The sequence below is a fragment of the Grampus griseus genome, assembly GCF_964374135.1.
Source record: "Grampus griseus genome assembly, chromosome: 10".
In the NCBI taxonomy this organism is placed as follows: domain Eukaryota; kingdom Metazoa; phylum Chordata; class Mammalia; order Artiodactyla; family Delphinidae; genus Grampus; species Grampus griseus.
In genome coordinates, this window is record NC_139004.1 from 41,055,326 (window position 1) to 41,073,832 (window position 18,507).

The following is an 18,507-nucleotide window of genomic DNA, read 5'->3' on the forward strand; positions in this document are numbered from 1 at the left end:
CTGTAGATAACTGGAGCTTGAGTTTCCCAAGGGATTCTGGGAGCCAGTGGAGAGCAGACAACTCAGAGTTGGACAACCTGAGGTTGGAGAGGGGAGCATTCCTCCTCAGAAAGAGCCCTCAGGCCAAGAGAAGCAGGGACAGGCTTTTTAAAGTTGAGAGGCTGGTATTAAAATGTCAGGGTCTGAGATGACACATGTGGTTCCATGATTTATAAAATATATATCCACACATACCATGTTTCTGATCTAAATTTGAAGTCCGGGATCCTGAAAACCAAAACTTTGGCTATCAAAAATAGAGAGAATTTTCTTTATTTTTGATAATTATGATTTGCTACCTATAACTGCTGAAAAAAATAAAGCTACCAAGGAATTTGTGTCTGGGTGTGTGAGGCTACTATCTTAAAATTGTCTCTCATCTAGAGTCATTTTGCCAATTTTTCCTCCATTTTGCAATGCATTTAAAAATGTTTATCTTCAAAGCTAATAAAGTACCACCCACAACACATCTTTTATGTTTAGGTCTAGTGCCACCCACTCTCTGTTTTTAAGAATTCAGTTCATTTAGAAAGACTCCTCTTCTCTGGCCCCATTAATACATCGCCGTGGGGTCTCAGCTACTTTCTTGACCCTCAGGTGAGAAAACCTACGTGCATATAACGTGCATCTGTGGGAAGTTTATCGCTCTCCCAAATGTTTAACCTTTTCTCCAGCCTCTGCCTCATTTATTCTGTCTTCCACTCTCACAATCTCTGAGGTAGCCCTGTCTTTTTAGTCTAACCCAAATTCTGACTCTTCTGGCCCACTTTCACAGTGGGTACTCAGAAGTACTCACAGTGGGTACTCACAGAAGTACTCAGCTTTGTGCACCTTTTCCTCTTTTCTTATCCCACCTACATATTTGACCTTTTATTTAGCACAACCATAGGCTATGGAGACAGGATGTTATTTCTTATATTTCCAGCACTTTCAATTTGAATATTTCAGTGCTTGTCTCTGGAGTAGCCTCTGAAAATCCCTTTCACTCTAGCTTTCCCTTCAGAGCAGGAGAGAGGTAGTTATTCATCTCCCACCTCTATTCTTCCTGTCCAGAACACTTCTCAGCCCTGTCTGAGGTAGGAGGTAGATGGGCTCTGGGGATGAGCAGCTGGAATTTGTCAAGCTGAGTAAATTGGGGCTTGTCTCCAACTTCAAGGAAAAAGTTAATGGCAGGAGCTGGGCTCTGCTAGAGTAAAGGGATAAGATGACCACATCTATCATTCTTGGGGTCAAGGGGACCTCCCTGACTGCACATGTGCAGAAAGGCTCCTTGGGGGTCAAAAAAGCAGGGGATGCTATCTCTCTGGGTGCTGTCAATCTCCCAGAGGACTGCCCCCCAACACTGGCATCCATCTTGGCTAAAAGATGCATACACGTATCGGAGAGGGCCCTGGGCCAGGGCAGATGTGGGAAACTAAGTGAGATGATTGGACAGAGGTAAACAAAGACCCAGAAGAACTGCCCTATATAAGTGATTTAAATCACCTCCCTAGTGCACTCCTCATTCAGGAGGACACCTGCACTCTTCTCTGGATGTGTATTTCTGCCTTGCTTCTGTCTTAAATAAACTGCTTCTTTGTGTGCTCTCCCACATGTTGTGCTGTGCCTCTAATAATAAACTTTGTGCCTATTTTTACAGCTTCTGTCTCCTTGAAAAATTCTTGTTTTCAAGGGGGACAAGAGCCAGGGTGGCTCTAGTTCCAGCCACTATCCCCTGGTGGACTAGCAGTTAGGATTCCTGGTTTTTACCCAGGCTGCCCAGGTTCAATTCCTGGGCAGGGAACTAAGATCTCACTTCAAGCCACTGCTCACTGCTGTCTCCCCAAGGTCATGACCACTCCTAGTGCAGACGCCCAGGCTGCTGTCACCATTGCTAGATGTTAGGGCAAGACTTTAAGGTCTCCCACAGAGAGAGGAAAATGTATACTCCTACATAGGATAACCATCCATCTTGATCTTTCCCAGAAATTTTCTTTTTAAGTATACCAATGTCTTTTTCTATTTTTAAAAATAATTTTATTTAAAAAAAGCTTTTTTGTAAGTAAATATTTTATAGGTGTATTAATGTAACAAACCATTTTAATCAATCAATAAATATTTTAAAATGATATGGTTTCAGTTATTTTTACTGAGTCTTCTCATTAGCAGGTGTTTTGATTTGATCAGTGGGTATACCTATAGTGAAATACAGCTTAAAGTTTGTCTACAGACTTTATAATAAGATATCAGTTACTGACAATTTGGTTGAATAAATGAATTGTTTTATGTCTGTATTTGGAAAAGCAATTCAAACTCTTTCTTTAGTTTCCTTACCTATAAAATAGCAATAAAAATAGAATCTCTAGCATAGAATTGTTACCATGATCAACTGGTAAATGAAACTTTCACATTCCACCTTAAGTACCCAGTTTTATATATTTTTCAACATGCTGTCTATTATTTGTAGAATTTTGGTGCTGGAGTAAAGAAATAATCCATCAACATAGCTAGTAGGACAATACTCTCATCTAATATTGTCTTTTTTCTTTTATTAGAATCTATTCATTACTTTTAATCCCTCCAAATTTATTCACATATGTATTCTCTTTCATTCTGATTTTTCACTTTGCTTTCCTTCCTCCCCTAGGCAACTATACTGAAGTGTTTTTTTGTTTCCGTTTTTTTTTTTAGTATATTTTCTTTCAAAAGTTGCATTATTATTTTGTGTGTCTATAATTAAATTTACATAAATGCTATTGTGTCACATACTTCACTCTTTTTCTGTGGGTTTCTATTTTTTTTAGCTTTATTTATTTATTTGGTTAGTTTCTGCTTTATAACAAAGTGAATCAGTTATACATACACATATATCCCCATATCTCTTCCCTCTTGCATCTCCCTCCCTCCCACCCTTCCTATCCCACCCTTCTAGCTGGTCACAAAGCACCAAGCTGATCTCCCTGTGCTATGCAACTGCTTCCCACTAGTTATCTATTTTACATTTGGCTCAGTAGTGTATATATGTCCATATATACACTACCACTCTCTCACTTTGTCCCAGCTTACCCTTCCCCCTCCCTGTATCTTCAATTCCATTTTCTAGTAGGTCTGCATCTTTATTCCTGTCTTGCCCCTAGGTTCTTCATGACTTTTTTTTTTTTTTTTTGGATTCCATATATATGTGTTAGCATATGGTATTCGTTTTCCTCTTTCTAACTTACTTCACTCTGTATGACAGACTCTAGGTCCATCCACCTCACTACAAATAACTCAATTTTGTTTCTTTTTATGGCTGAGTAATATTCCATTGTATATATGTGCCACATCTTCTTTATCCATTCATCTGTCAATGGACACTTAGGTTGCTTCCATGTCCTGGCTATTGTAAATAGAGCTGCAATGAACATTGTGGTACATGACTCTTTTTGAATTATGGCTTTCTCAGGGTATATGCTCAGTCGTGGGATTTCTGGGTTGTATGGTAGTTCTATTTTTAGTTTTTTAAAGAACCTCCATACTGTTTTCTATAGTGGCTGTATCAATTTACATTCCCACCAATGGACAGGTCATCCCAAATGAAAATAAATAGGGAAACACAAACTTTAAATGATACATTAAACAAGATGGACTTAATTGATATTTATAGGACATTCCATCCAAAAACAACAGAATACACATTATTCTCAAGTGCTCATGGAACATTCTCCAGGATAGATCATATCTTGGGTCACAAATCAAGCCTTGGTAAATTTAAGAAAATTGAAATCATATCAAGTATCTTTTCTGACCACAAAGCTATGAGACTAGATATCAATTACAGGAAAAAAATCTGTAAAAAATACAAACACATGGAGACTAAACAATGCACTACTTAATAACCAAGGGATCACTGAAGAAATCAAAGAGGAAATCAAAAAATACATAGAAACAAATGACAATGAAAACACGACAACCCAAAACCTATGGTATGCAGTAAAAGCCGTTCTAAGAGGGAAGTTTTTAGCAATACAATCCTACCTTAAGAAACAAGAAACACCTCAAACAAACAACCTAACCTTCTGTGGGTTTCTTTTTTCTCATCAGTAATAGTAGCATATTGGGTTTGGTTCCAAAACTCTTACTCTTGGAGATAAACTGGGCTGACTGCATCAGAATTACCTGGAGATCTTAGACAAATGCAAATCAATGGGACTTAGTTGGAACTTCTAAACTCAGAACTTCCACTGACCTGAGTGATCTTAAAGTATTTACTCCATTGAAAAGTCTATGCTTCCTCCATGATAGCAAAAATTTCCTCTTTTGCTTTTTAAATTCTGTAATGATTCAGCAAGAAAATGAACTTCATTATGAAAAATAACTTTACAAAGAAAAACTGTTTATACTGACATGTTTATAAGTGTTTGATTATAATTGATTTTTTTCTCATAAAACCCCTAGTAAGTAAAAACAACTGTTAAATAGTATATATACATACTTAGGTCACAGGATTTTTTTTTTTAATTAGAGTAAGTTGTAAAATGTAAGGTTGAGTTCTTAGTCAAAATTGTACCTATGTGCTTGTAGCATTTACAATTGGGTTGAGTGTTTATACATCCAGTATTCTTGGACTTATTGAATCAGAGGTACATATCTTTTTTCCAGTGCACTACTTCAATCATTAAAAGTCATTTCTCTTTGAAAAAATACCACAGCTGCCAACATGCACTTTCTTATGATTTACTTTTTAAGAAATTAAAGTGTCTTTTTCATAAAAAGAGATTTTAAAATATAACAATCTTTTATATTAGAATTATGTTTTTACTAAGAAAGATGAAGTATTTTACTTGAAATGTATTTTATCCTTATGATATGTCAACAGAATATTTACTGATCCGTTTTATTAGGCTGTTTTCCAAGCAGCTGCTTTTGAGATTGTAGATTAAGAATAAAAAGGAAATATAACTTCTTTGTGATGAAAAATGAGAGTTCAGTGAGCAAAATGGTGGTGTTTTCAGCCCAATTCCATCCATTATTTGTCTTTTCTACATAAAGGATCATTCCACTTATAATAAGCCAAGGGTGAGACATCTATTAGAATAGTGAGGAATCTACCTAGAAAATGTGTTATGAATGAGAAGTACACAGTTTCAGAAATAGGAGGGAAAAAAAAAACGATTGTAATAGACAGTCACATCTTTGAGGGAATTGGGTCCTACTGACTTTTGTTTTCACATAACAGAGTATTAGGGGGTAGGTGCACAGACTATGAATGAGGTAGGAAGCCAAGGAAGGAAAGAAACTTTTATATCCAGGATGGTCAGAGGGACAGGTCTCTCCATAAATTGGCTTTAGCCTGCTTCCTAGATCATGACCATCCTTTCTTTAAAAGTTTTGGATATTTCACCTTTAATGTTGACTTTTCTCATTCTTTTTTCCCCTATTTTTATCTCCTACTTCTTAATTTTCAAATTTAATCCATTTGTGAAGTTTATATTTTTACCATTATTAAGACTATCTTAACTGGTACAATCATTGCATAGCTAGTTGGAGAACTGACCCTATGAACCTATAGAAATTCAATAAATGAATTAAAATATTAATATTAAAGACATATTTCCAACATGAGTTAATTTTTTTAGTAGCTACTCTGAAATGAGATTTCTTTTCTGAGGTTTCTTTTGATATTTTAACAAAATCAATCAACAGAAGTTAAAGCAGATTATGACTCAGCTGGAGAACGGAAAAATTTAAAGTAATTCTAACTTTCAACAACTGCTTCAAAGGCTGAAGGGGCTTCGAAATAAAAACTTGCTTTTCTAATGTAAGCTGTAAATATTTAGATCTAAAGATGTGAAAAATCTTCTACAAATATATAAAGAATAAAGCAACACCCCTTTGAGCTAAGCAGTTTATAACTGGGCATAGCTTCAGAAGGAGAAAATGAACACTAAGTTATGTGACTGGGTTCAAGTTTACAAAATCCTTGTCCAACAAATAGCCTAATTCCCCACCAATAACAAAGAGCATAGACCTTGCAACTTTTTAATTTCAACACAAAATCTAGGAACTCTGGAGTCTGGCAGTTGACAAAGCACACTATATTCATTTCACAAAGGTTTATTGAGTACCCCTTATTTGCAAAGGGCTGTGTCTGTGACGGTCATGCACTGGAAAGCAAGGGCCTTTGCCAGGTACCTCTTCTATATTTGGGAAAAACAGATATAACAAATAAGCAAAAAAAAAACCATTGTAAATGATCGTTGTGACACCTGCTATGCAGAAAACAAGTAGTTATGAGCACATAGAACAGAGGTCCTGATCTCATGTGATGAATCAGGAAAGGCTTAGTAAGGAAATGATATCTCATCTGAGGTTTGGAAGGAAGCAAAAGTTGGGGCCGGGCTGGACATCCAGGCAGAGGGAACAGCATGGTTAAAGTTTTCCAGGCAGGAAGGAAAAGGAACAGGATGAGCTTGAGAACATGAAAGCAAGCCAGAGTATTGAGGAAACCACTGGGATTGGGAAATATGGTTTAAAGTTAGCAAGAAGTAAGACTGCTGGACCGCTCTTCCTCTCTGGCCTCATCTGAACTTGTGAGAAGAAAGCAGGGAGTGAGGTGAGGCATCTCCAAGATTTTGTGCAAGAGGAATTGATATTTATAAAAAGTAGACCACAGGCCACTTCCTTTGTAGACAGTATTTTATTTCAGTTTCAAAACAATCATAAAGTAGGTTTTATCCCCTTTATTTTACATATGAAGAAACTGAGGCTCAGAAAGTGTAAATAATGTATACAGGATTCCACAGAATGGGCTTAAAAGCTGGTACTTGACTAATTTTTCTTAAGAAACTGCCCCCCTCCCCCAAAAAAAAAAATCTATCGCTGAAGCTGCATCACCACCCTCTTGGACATCTCCCCTCTGGAATCACAGGCTGTCTTCTGGTTAAATGACAGGATAGGACGGAGATATCAGAACAGGAACTAAGTAACCACTGAGGCCACCTGACTTCCTTCACTTTCCAGATGAGGAAACTGAAGACTAAAGATGCCAAGTGACACACCCAAGGGCCAGTGTGAGTGATTGCCAGAGCCTGGGTTTATTGTGAACCACCTTCTTTGGCAGCCACAGTTCCAAATGTTAGTGGCTAAGAGAGCCATTGTTTATCTAAAACTCTGACAACAATTTACTGAGGTAGCCACATTTATTGAAAAAAGTCATCTCGACTTTTGGAAGCAAAACCTCTTTTTATCCTCCTCATTAATAATGTCTGTTTGTGTTCTGTCTACATAATTAGAAATCCTTCTGAGTAAATCAAGGTAATTTATTTTCTATCATCATGGAGATAACCTGCCTTGCTCCTAATTCTAAAACTTCTCTGACAACTTTTGGAGTTAATGAGAATTGGATAACTATTAAGATGCTTTAGAAGAGAACATTTGAAGTGGGTGGAATAGGAGAAGAACCTCTATAAACTCAAAATTGGTTTTTAATGTTTGAGATTTTTCCGGAAACCAAAACCTGAGCCCTGTTGGCCTATGCCAAATTGTTTTCTAAATGGATGAATTTGTATAATATGTTCAGGAAGAACATTCTGTTTAAAATGGCTAAATGCAAACTAATTGGACTTTTAACATTAAAAAAAAAAAGAATGCCAGTGAGCAGGTATTTTAATAGAAGCAGTTCTGAAAAATTAAGTATTAATTATATTTTGTTAGGTTCTCCACTAGAGGGCAAAAAGAACATATCAACACAATAGGTGCCTTAATGACAGGCTGGCATTTGAAACCAGGCATGTTTTGGGTTATCTCACTGTCAGTTATCATTTAAAAATGTACTTAATATAATCACAAGCAGTTGACTTGTATATTTATTCCAGGAAAGAAGAACAATCCAATTTTTATGTATCTGTCCCTAAGCCCACGTATTGCCATCTAGCTGAAAGTTTTCATTGTAATGCTTTTAATAAAATCACCTTAAAAATTAAGAATTTGCTAATTCGAAAGAGATGTGCAGTAGGATGCAGGCTGGATGGCATTTTTAGCATGGAAAAGTATATTTGGAGAAAGATTCGTTTTAAAGCTCTTGTAAAATAACATGCTGGCCCCTTAGAATTGATAGACCATGCTTGTGTTTCGTAGGCATTGTTTGCACCTTGTTCAGATGGAGGCACTAAGGAAAAATGAGCCCCTGGTGTTTCAAAGCACTCAGCTGCCACCTGTCCCATCCCCACTGCCTGGTGTCTTAGACCAGGTTCCTTAGACGCTGAGCCTGAGACAGGGTTTCTGGTATTTGTGATTTGCTGAGGGCATGGCTCTCCAGAAAAACGTCCTGTAAGGGAGGGTGTACATTGTGATTTGGAAGGGCAAGGAGAAGAGGAAGAGTGATCTCAGACAGGCTAGCCATTGCCTAATTCACAGGGAGAGGGCTCTGGAGCATAAATTGCAAGGTCACCCACACTTGAGGCAAAGGAGCTGCCCTTGGATACACCTTACCAGTCATCATCAGCTGTGGGTCTCGGTGTGGGTAGAAGGTCAAGGAATTCAGCGTTGGGATGCTCTTCTCAGCTAAGGGTGATGGTCTGTAGAAGGAGGCAGCTGCGGGCTCTGAAATAAATGAAATCCCTGATGGAGGCGTTTATCTTTGCAAACTGAGTCTTTAAAATATATGTATTTTGTACGTATGTATTCTGTGCTCACTTCGGCACATACATATATACAAAATACATACATATATTTAAAAGATATTTAAATATGTATTTCTTAAAAGATATTTAAGAAAAGGAATAGCGTTAAAAGAAGGTTAGATAAGCAACTATCTTTTATATGGGGTTGATCCCTATGAAATTGCCTTATTCAATAGTTCTTGATGTAGGAAAACATCAGTTTTATCAGTTTCACATAGTTCAACCTAATTGTTGGTCTCATTGCTTTCATTTATTTTACCTTTCTACTTATTCCATGCAACAAAAGCCATATGTGATATGTGGCATTTACATAGTTAAGGAGTCTCTTATTTTGAAACTTAAGGGCAAGTTTCCTATGTTGCTTCCTTTTGCTTAATGTAACTACTGTTTTACTTCTTTTACTAAAATATGACCATAAAATTGTTTCCGATTACTAAATTTGTTGACGTTTACCCATGTGTGACTGATCAAAGTACAACTAGACACTTGATTAACAGCCATCAAATAATGATACCCATTTGTCCACATATAAGCCATATGTTCCATATGTCCTTTGAATCAAATAGAAATCTCTTTTGCACAAGAAGGATATCACAGTGGGATTGGACCTTTCCTCAGGTTGTATAAAAGTGTTCACTTAGCTCCAATTGGACACTGAAATGCTTCCTTAGTTCTTAAGACATTCAAACGATGTGTAAGATCACTCCTCAAAGAATTACAGCTCAATCATTGGGACATCTTAAAACTTTGGGACTATATTATTAGGAATGCATGTTTATGATGGTCACATCTTCCTGTTCAGTGAGTTTTTTTTACCAGCATGTAATTATTTTTGGTCCCTTATAAAACTTTTTCTTGAATTCCATTTTAAAGATAATAAGGCTGCACTTCTAGTTTTATCTTGGCTCATATTGGACAGATACATCTTTTCCTCCTTTTTTTCAATTTTTATATGTCTTCTTGTTTGTGTGTGTCTCTTATTGAGCGTATATTCTCCCATCTTGATTTTTTATTTTATCACAAGAGACTTCTCTTCGTGTCTGAGATTATCTTGTTACATGACATTAATTCTGCCATATTAGTTTACATTTTCCATTACTATAATTTCTTATCTCTTCTTTCCAGTTTTCCATCCAAGAGATATGGGTTTATTAGCATAGAATTTATTCATCCTACTTTGTTGTTATGGTTGCCCTTAGCTTAGGGCTCATATTCACTTTTATACACCCCTGTCAATATCTATGTTTTCTCCCAGGAAGACAAGTTCATTTGGTCCCTTCCATTATCTTTCATCATGTTCATATTGTCCAATTCTAGATTTTTATTTCTGGGATTTTATGGTTATAATTTCTCTCTTTCTTTCCCATAGCTTTTTGTGGCTTTTTTTTATGACAATTATACACTTGCTCAGGGTGTTTTATTACCTTACCTTCCTATATTTTTTGCTCCCTCCTTCTGTGTTTATTTATCTTCTTATTTGAGTCCTTGGTCCAAGAAAGTTTTAAGGTGGGTCTTTATTTGACAAATATTCTCAGGCCCTGTATGACTGAGAACATATTTTATGCTTCTGTATTTATATGATATTTTATCAGTGCATCTAATTTTAGGTGATAAAAATCTTAGACAAATATGGTAGCATTTTTACCCTGATTTTCAAAAGGTCTCACTCACTCTTTGGAATGGCTGAAACCTACTAACATAACATAACTAAACATAGAGTTTTTCCATGGGTTTTTAGCAACCAGTAAATACCCCACCTATTTCATGATTTTTAACTTGGATAAAGAGATACCTTGATGTTAGGATGTGGCTCTAGCAGGAACGTAGCAGGGAGTGAAAGAAGACAGTCTCCAAAGGGGAGATCTTAGATTACAACAAGGCTCCAGAAAGCAAGGCTGTCGGAATCCCTCAGGAATGGCTGCCATCTAAGACCAAGTTGCAGCGCCTGGCAGGACAATATAGTTGGGGCAGGGGCCGGTGGTGGGGCAGAGAATACGCGTGCACTGAAAGCTCAAAGGCATATAACTGACATGATAAGAGTGTTAGGAGGTGCTTACATTGTTCCTGAAATGTGGCTTGGAATAATGCAGAGGGAGATGTGGGGATGAAGGAACAAGGTCCAAGTCCAGGGAGGCAGGACTGGCAGGCACCATGCAGGAGGCAGCCTTCCACTTGACCTGTAGGCTTACTGTCCTCAGCTCATCTGCCTACCAACGATTCACATATCCTCTCCCTCAAAGATGCTGCTGGGGTTGTCGTTTTAGGAGAGAGCAGGGTGGGGTCTGGTCCGGGGTCTCTGGAGGTGATGGGGGCACAGACTGACCCCATCACAGTCATGCCTGTTCTTCATCTTCAGAAACACTTCCAAATTTTTATGATACACCAGTTGACATCTCTTGACATACTCCTGGGTTCTAGGGTAAGTTTCTTGCAACTAGTTACAAATTAGGAATAGCTGGGGTGGGGCTAAGGCTGGGCAGGGATTGTATGTCACATTGGAATAAAATGGCTAATACCCTTTCTGTTCTATAGAAGAGAGAGAATAGAGGGAGAAAAATTCTGCCAACATTATCTTTTGTGAAGGAGACATTTGGTTTATGATTGTACTAGAGTTAGTACTAGATTCTGAGAACAACTGAAAAGGATGTTTTGCCTGTAGTACTAAGCAACTAATTGTGCCCTTAAAGGATAGAGGAAAGAAAGAGAACAGCAAATATGCTTCCTTGTCAATTCCAACTTCAGGTTCCGGAATTTATTTTGAGTCCTAAAATGTTGTTAGAAGGTAGATTTTGCTTCCTTTCCATTCCAACCCAGGAGCTGTGCAATGAAGAAAGTGAATGAGGTGGTTAATCCCCCAGGGATTAAGATTTTTCAATTAAGAAAGAAGCAACTTTAGATGAAAAATGTGAGTAAACATGGGGAGGTAGTGTTTGCCTTCAAAACAGGATGAACACATAGAAGAAAAAAATTCCATCCTGCTGCCCTTTTGAAGGTGGTCTTTTGAGGAAGAGGGAATTCAAATGTGTCCCGAGTCTGGGCCTCCTAGGGTGGAAAGAAAAGGCCAAGAATAAAAAATAGTATAATTGCGGAATTTACAGCCATATCTCAAAAGACCTATTACAAAGATCAGAGCAGAAAATTCCTGTTTTCTTACTGGTATAAGACTCAACTGGTCCTTAGACACCCATATAATGATATTAATGATCAGAACTTAACAGGGAGTTGCCTGTGGGTTTTTAAAACAATTAACATGTACCAAATTCCAGCTCAGCATTTGAGAATATTCAGGGAATACCCAAAGGAATGCTGTGCAACTTCATAGTGTTTATAAAACTTCACACACGGAGCAAGTGGCACAGCTAAGAACTGATATTAAAGATCCCAGGTAAGATTCCATGGAGAGGTCATTTTTACCGTCCCTGTAGGTGTAACTTCTGCCTCAGCTGTGGTTCAGTGCAGGAGATTCCAAAAAGGAAGAACTCTGTTTTTTCGGAGACAGCATCATTTATCAATGAAGAGATTTTTGCTTCATCCAAGGATAGAAGGAACTGGCAATCACCTAGTTAGCACCCAGAATTTAAAGATGAGAACACTGAGGTCCAGAGACAAAATGGTTTTTCCCAGTTTACATCAGAAGCTAGTGACATAGACAAATGTGTAAACCTTTGGGCATCACCCAAAAAAGATGCTGTACCTTTAAATTCTAAAAATAAATATTCAAGCTACTGAAGTTTTATAATTTAAAAAAAATATCCCAGGCTAATGCAGATGAAATCTTTAAGACATATGGATAGGAGTGGCATGTTTCTGATCATCATGAAAGTAGGTGTGTCCTCATAGCACATATCGTGAACTGACCTCATTAAGGACAAACTCAGAGCACTTCCCATGTTTTGTTCCAGGAATAGAATCTTTTTTTTTTTAATGCACATAGTCTAATCTCCTGACTTTTTAAAAAAAAATAAAGTATAATTGATTTAATACAATGTTGTGTTAGTTTCAGGTGTACAGTAAAGTAATTCAGTTATATATATATATATGTGTGTGTGTGTATATATATATATTCTTTTTCAGATTCTTTTCCCTTATAGGTTATTACAAGACATTGAGTATAGTCCCCTGTGCTATACAGTAGGTCCCTGTTGTTTATCTATTTTATATATAGTAGGTGGATATGTAAATCCCAAACTCCAAATTTATTCCTCCCCCAACCCCTTTCCCCTTTGGTAACCGTAAGTTTGTTTTCTATGTCTGTGGGTCCATTTCTGTTTTGTATATAAATTCATTTGTATCATTTTTTTTTTAGATTCCACATATAAGTGATATAATATGATACATGTCTTTCTCTGGCTTACTTAGTATGATAATCTCTAGGTCCATCCATGTTGCTGCAACTCAGGCATAGAATCTTGAGCAGTAAAATCAACCAACTAGCATATTATGGACCCTGTCCTCTAGCAGCTTGCAGTCTTTCTGGGCAATGAGACGGACTCATATTAAACAGCCTTGATTCATTTAATCAGTATTTTCAAGGGCTTAATCCTTGACTTCCGAAGTGGAGCTGATGCAGGCAAAATCCCTGCACAGTAATTCTCTAGCCTGGGTTTCTGATTTTCTCACTCGTTTGGTCCATTCATTCTGAATTTTCTCCTTATTTTCCCATCAGCCCAACGGTGAGTAACTTCTTTTCAGCTACTTACACCACATGAACTGTGTCTCTCTTATCTCTATGACGAGAATTATCCTGTAGATTTCAGCCTCTTGGGAAGAGATTCCTTCCTATTTCTAGACCAAGTCTGATTTATCTGTGATGAACCCTCCTAGCACTCTGAACTTGCCCTTCAGAACACATTATATTGTGTTTGTTTCCGTATATTCCTGATTATATAGTTAATATCTTCCTCTCCCACTGCACTGTGGTCTCCAAGAACAGGGAGGATGCCTGGTCACTTGCTGTCATATCTCTAACATCCAGTAAAGTGTCTGGTACATGAGCACGTACTCAATAAAAAAGTGCTGTGGTAAAGTATTTAATTACACAAGCACAGTGTAACTTAACTGACGAGGACATTTTGAATACAGCTAATTTGAGTTGTGAATAGATAAATATTTGAAAAACATCAATTCCATCAGTTCATACAAAACTCTTGGCTGTGGTCTCGCTCCTCAACTTATGGTATTGTTGGTCTCTGAGACCCGTTAGAAATGCAGACGCTCAGGACCCTCCCCAGACCAGCTGCGTCAGAATCTGAAATTTACAGGACTCGCCAGGTGCTTCCTATGGGCTGGGATGTGTTGTAAATCAGAGATTAAAAACTCAAGTGTTTTGTTTGGCCAGGCAGATCCCCTAGGTGAGTGAAGTAAATCAGACATTTATGTATAAGCATGATCATAGGTGACTTCTGACCCTTGACCTCCCTCACTGGGAGTGGTGGGCACTGTGTTGACCTGGAGATTAGCTTCATCTAACAGGGACAGCCATGTGCATATCAAGACGATTGCAGGCCTAGGGTTGCAGGACCCTTGAGCAGTTCAAGAGAAAAAGACACAAACCTGCAAGTAGAATCTGTGGACTCAAGCACTGACAACTAAATTCAGTTCTTTTTATTTATTATTTTTTCTTTTTTTAAAATTAAAGTATAATTAATATACAATGTGTTAGTTTCAGGTGTGCAGCAAAGTGATTCAGTTATACACACACACACACACACACACACACACACACACACACACACACATATATATGTATATTCTTTTTCAGATTCTTTTCCATTACAGGCTATTAAAAGATATTGAATATAGTTCCCTGTGCTATACAGTAGGTCCTTGTTGTTTATCTGTTTTATATAGAGTAGTGTGTATCTGTTAATCCCAAATTCCCAATTTATCCTCCCCCCTTTCCTCTTTGGTAACCATAAGTTTGTTTTCCATGTCTGTGGGTCTGTTTCTGTTTCGTATATAAGTTCATTTATATCACCTTTTTAGATTCCACATATAAGGGATATCATATGACATTTGTCTTCCTCTGTCTGACTTTAAGCAGAAGAATCATGAAAGACTTAAGCCGAATGCACACGTGCCATAGCGCTGGTTGAAACGTCTCTAGTTTGCAAAATTTCTTATCAATGAAGAGACTTTGGGGAATGCAGTAAACAATTCTAAGTCTTCACTAATGCAGATTTCTCTTTTCTCTATTTCATTCCTTCTCTCTTTCATTATTAATTTATTTATTCAATACACATTCTGTGTCTCCTGTGCTGAGTGGTCCCTTTGCCAGGTACAATCGACCTAAAAGTGAATAGCATCGAATGTACATGACATGCAGTGGCTCACGGTCTCACGATGACAACACTGTACTCAGGAAACACAGTGCTTTATGTAGGTATCACTGCAATAATTGTCACGTCTATTTCTGAGAGATGTTCTTAAGAAGGTTACACTCTAGCTTGAGTGGTTCACAAATCTCAGTGGGAGACAGAGTAGGGGGGACAGCTTCCTGAAGACAAATGGAGCAAAGGAGGTTTACAAGAGGATGTGGTTCAGCTAAAAAGCAATCCCGAGGAGTGAATTCTGAATAGCAGGTGTAGCACCCTCAGTGATTTAAAAATGGGAACGTTTCTTGTAACACTTCATCATTTTTGGAAGGCAAGAAAATCTACTTCATCTTTGCACAGGCGGGAGAGCTGTTTCACAAAGTTACAGCTCTGAATGCCATTCCTCGGGTAGATTAAGACTTAATTGATTTCACCACATTCGGCATATTTTCTTCTTTTCTAGTTGTAGGGTTCTCTCCAGTTGGTTGGAGGTAATTTTATCTGTCTTTGTCAGAGAAGTTAGCTCTGGAGATGCAGTGACATTTATGAGAAAGCCCCACACGGATAACAAACACTCCACAAGGCTTTATATTTGTGTGGTGGCAGCTGTGATAAAGAATGTAATAAAACTCAACCGAAGATTTCATTCAAATACGGCTTGTTGATTAGCCCACAGTGGTGAGTGAGCAAAGGTCTGATGATGTTATACAATATCTGGGACTGGAGTTTCCATCCAGGATGAAAGGATGTTTTGTCTCATTTCACTCAAGCTTTCCATTTCATCGATCCATCTATGTTGAATAATGGTCTGATGATAAAATTTGTAACTTTTCAGGTTTTTTTTTTTTTTTTTGAGACAAAACAGTAATTTGTCCTCTAGAACACTCACCACCAAGTAAACAGGCTTGGAGGACTCTCTCTGTCTTCCTGTATCCACTGACTCTGGATAACAAGCCATCCACCTATATGGAATTTATTTCAATGTTTTAATGCCATCATTCTCATTCTGACTGTGAGAGGATGTTCCTGCCATATTTGTTCTCCCCATACGACATCTCCAGACCTCATGTTACAAAACCTCTGCATTCTGCACACATACCAACTTCAACAGTATTCCTCTGGAACATTTTGTAGTTTTTCTTCCCTAATCAACAAAATATCAGTGTGTCTGCCTGATGCTCCTTCACTCACACTAGAGAGTAGGGGGGTCTAGAGTCACCCAGGAAATCTTGAATTTATTCTGTTCTCTAAGGCAACTCTTTCATTTAGACTTTCTTCTTTATTCTCTGTCTCTCTGATTACTTACATAGTTTCCAACCCCCCTCCCCCATCTACATTCTGCACATCAGCCAGGGTGACATTATTTGACATGAAAATCTGATCACATGTGTCCCCTTCTTGCTTGGAGATTCAGTGGTTTCTCACTGCCTAAAGAATGAATCCCAGACTCCTCATCTGACATACGAACTTCATTGTCTGTCTCCTGAATGAAGACACCAGCTACACCAACCACTCCAAACTGCTTCTGACTCTGACACTCTTACACATGGCTTTCCCTTTTGCAAAATGGCACACACACCACTCCCTCCCTCTGTCTCCCCGCTCCTGTCTCCCGAGCTTCTTCCCAGTGACATGTTACCACTTCTTACTGCTTTGAAAGAACGGTCTCCAGAGACTGTCACTCTGGATTCCAATCATGACTCTGCCACTAGCTCTGGACCTTGAAGAAGTTATCCTGCCTCTTGGTGCTTTTGTTTCCTCATCTGTGAATCAGGGTAAAATTAGCTCTCACCTCACTAGGTTGCTGTCAACACTAAATAAACAAATACATATAACGAATTTATCATGTGAGTACACAATAAATTACTATGACTAACTCCATTAACAGTATCACATTTTATGTAATGTTTTTGGTCACCTTGAGGATAATAAGAAAGCAAACCTATTGGGACCCAAGATCATAAATAGAGAAAAGCATTCCAAAGCCAAATATAAATGATTTGGGGATTAACAATTAATTAGGATCAGTCATTTGCTGTTCTCTTTTGTTGGTTAGCATAGTTAATACATAGTTTTTGAAACTGAAGATTAGAATAAAATGGATTTAAATGAATGAATACCTATATTGGAAAGATGGGATAGAATGTAAAATAGATATCACATAATTACTCAATTGCTTTTCCAATCTCAGTTGAATATTTTATTGGGGCAACAACATTTTCAAATTTTAGGATGTTTATTCTGCTCTATCTTAGGAGACTAGGAGAATGGGGATTTGCCATGGTACAAACTTCAATGATTCATAGAATTATCATACCATTTAGCCTAGGTATGCTAAAGATTTTGCTGTCTCTAGGACCAATTGTCTTGGTCTGAAATTTGAAGGGGTACATAGCATCTGATCCTAAGCCAGGTTTACAATCTCAGGGGACCCTGATGAACAGGAGAAAGTAGGTGCTTTCAGCTGATTTTTGGAAAACTATTTGAATCTCTAGCTGGCTTAGGGACAGATCATGTTTCTATTTAAGGTAATGGTCTCAGGAAGCTGGGATCCCTGATGTTATGACACTCCAAGAATTTCATAGTTGGGACAGAGTTTGATGGTTGGAATTTAACGAAGCTCTAGCTTTAAATAAAAGCAGGCTCCTTTCTTGAAAATCAGCTAGAACAGAGGGAAAGTGAGATGGGACCTCCTTGGCCTCCCCAGCAGCCTCTGGTTATGTCCTCCTAGGGCCAAGAGTGTATCGCTAAGACCCCCGGAATCGCCCTGGAGCATCAGGGGCGGATCACTGATCCGATGATTTATTGATCAAATAAGGACCAGGTTGAGAGTAAAAGGGAGCCAATTATTTCCACAGCCCGGATTTGCCCAGGATAGTTGTAGAAACTGGGGATGCTCCAGTAAAATCAGGTATTATGGTTACTCTAATGTTGGAGTGAGGAGAGACGGTTAAAAAATAAAGGGGGTAAGCAGATTTATTATACATGATTGTTTTCTCCTTGTCTGTGTCCCTCATTCTGTCTCTTTTGCTTGCATATCTATGACTTTTCTTCTGTCTGAATAGGTTTAAGTGTATGTATAGTGCTCAGAAGACCCATGCAATAATAAAAATTCCTATATAAACAAAAGAACCTCCCTCTGTTAAAGTGTCACTGTGTCGTAAACTGCATGATGATAGTGTCATCTGGTAAGATTACAATGTTTATGAAGTCCTTGTGTTTTGAGATTCTTAATGTTTACAATAATGCACAATGTTTTACATTTCACTTAAGTGTTCACTACAGATGCATCTGCATTGCAGGTCTAAGTGTGATTTGTCTCTTTTGCTTTGGAGCTTTTCGATTTGAGAGCTATTGTGACAGTGGCAACATAAATTTAACTTTGTTTCCTCTCTCTGATAACTGCCAGTGTGTTTTAACAATTCATTCATTCAATAAACATTTAATAACTGTCTATGCTGTGTGCCAAACACTGTTAGAGTTTATGTGGGACACAGAGATAAATAAGATGT

At 37.9% G+C, this 18,507-nt stretch overlaps 1 protein-coding gene across 16 annotated transcripts in view; it reads left to right on the forward strand.

Moving 5' to 3' along the window:
* The window catches only part of MLIP (muscular LMNA interacting protein), a 293,069-nt gene that overhangs the window by 261,234 nt on the left and 13,328 nt on the right, over window positions 1-18,507 (forward strand). The gene's annotated exons all lie outside the window — the stretch shown is intronic.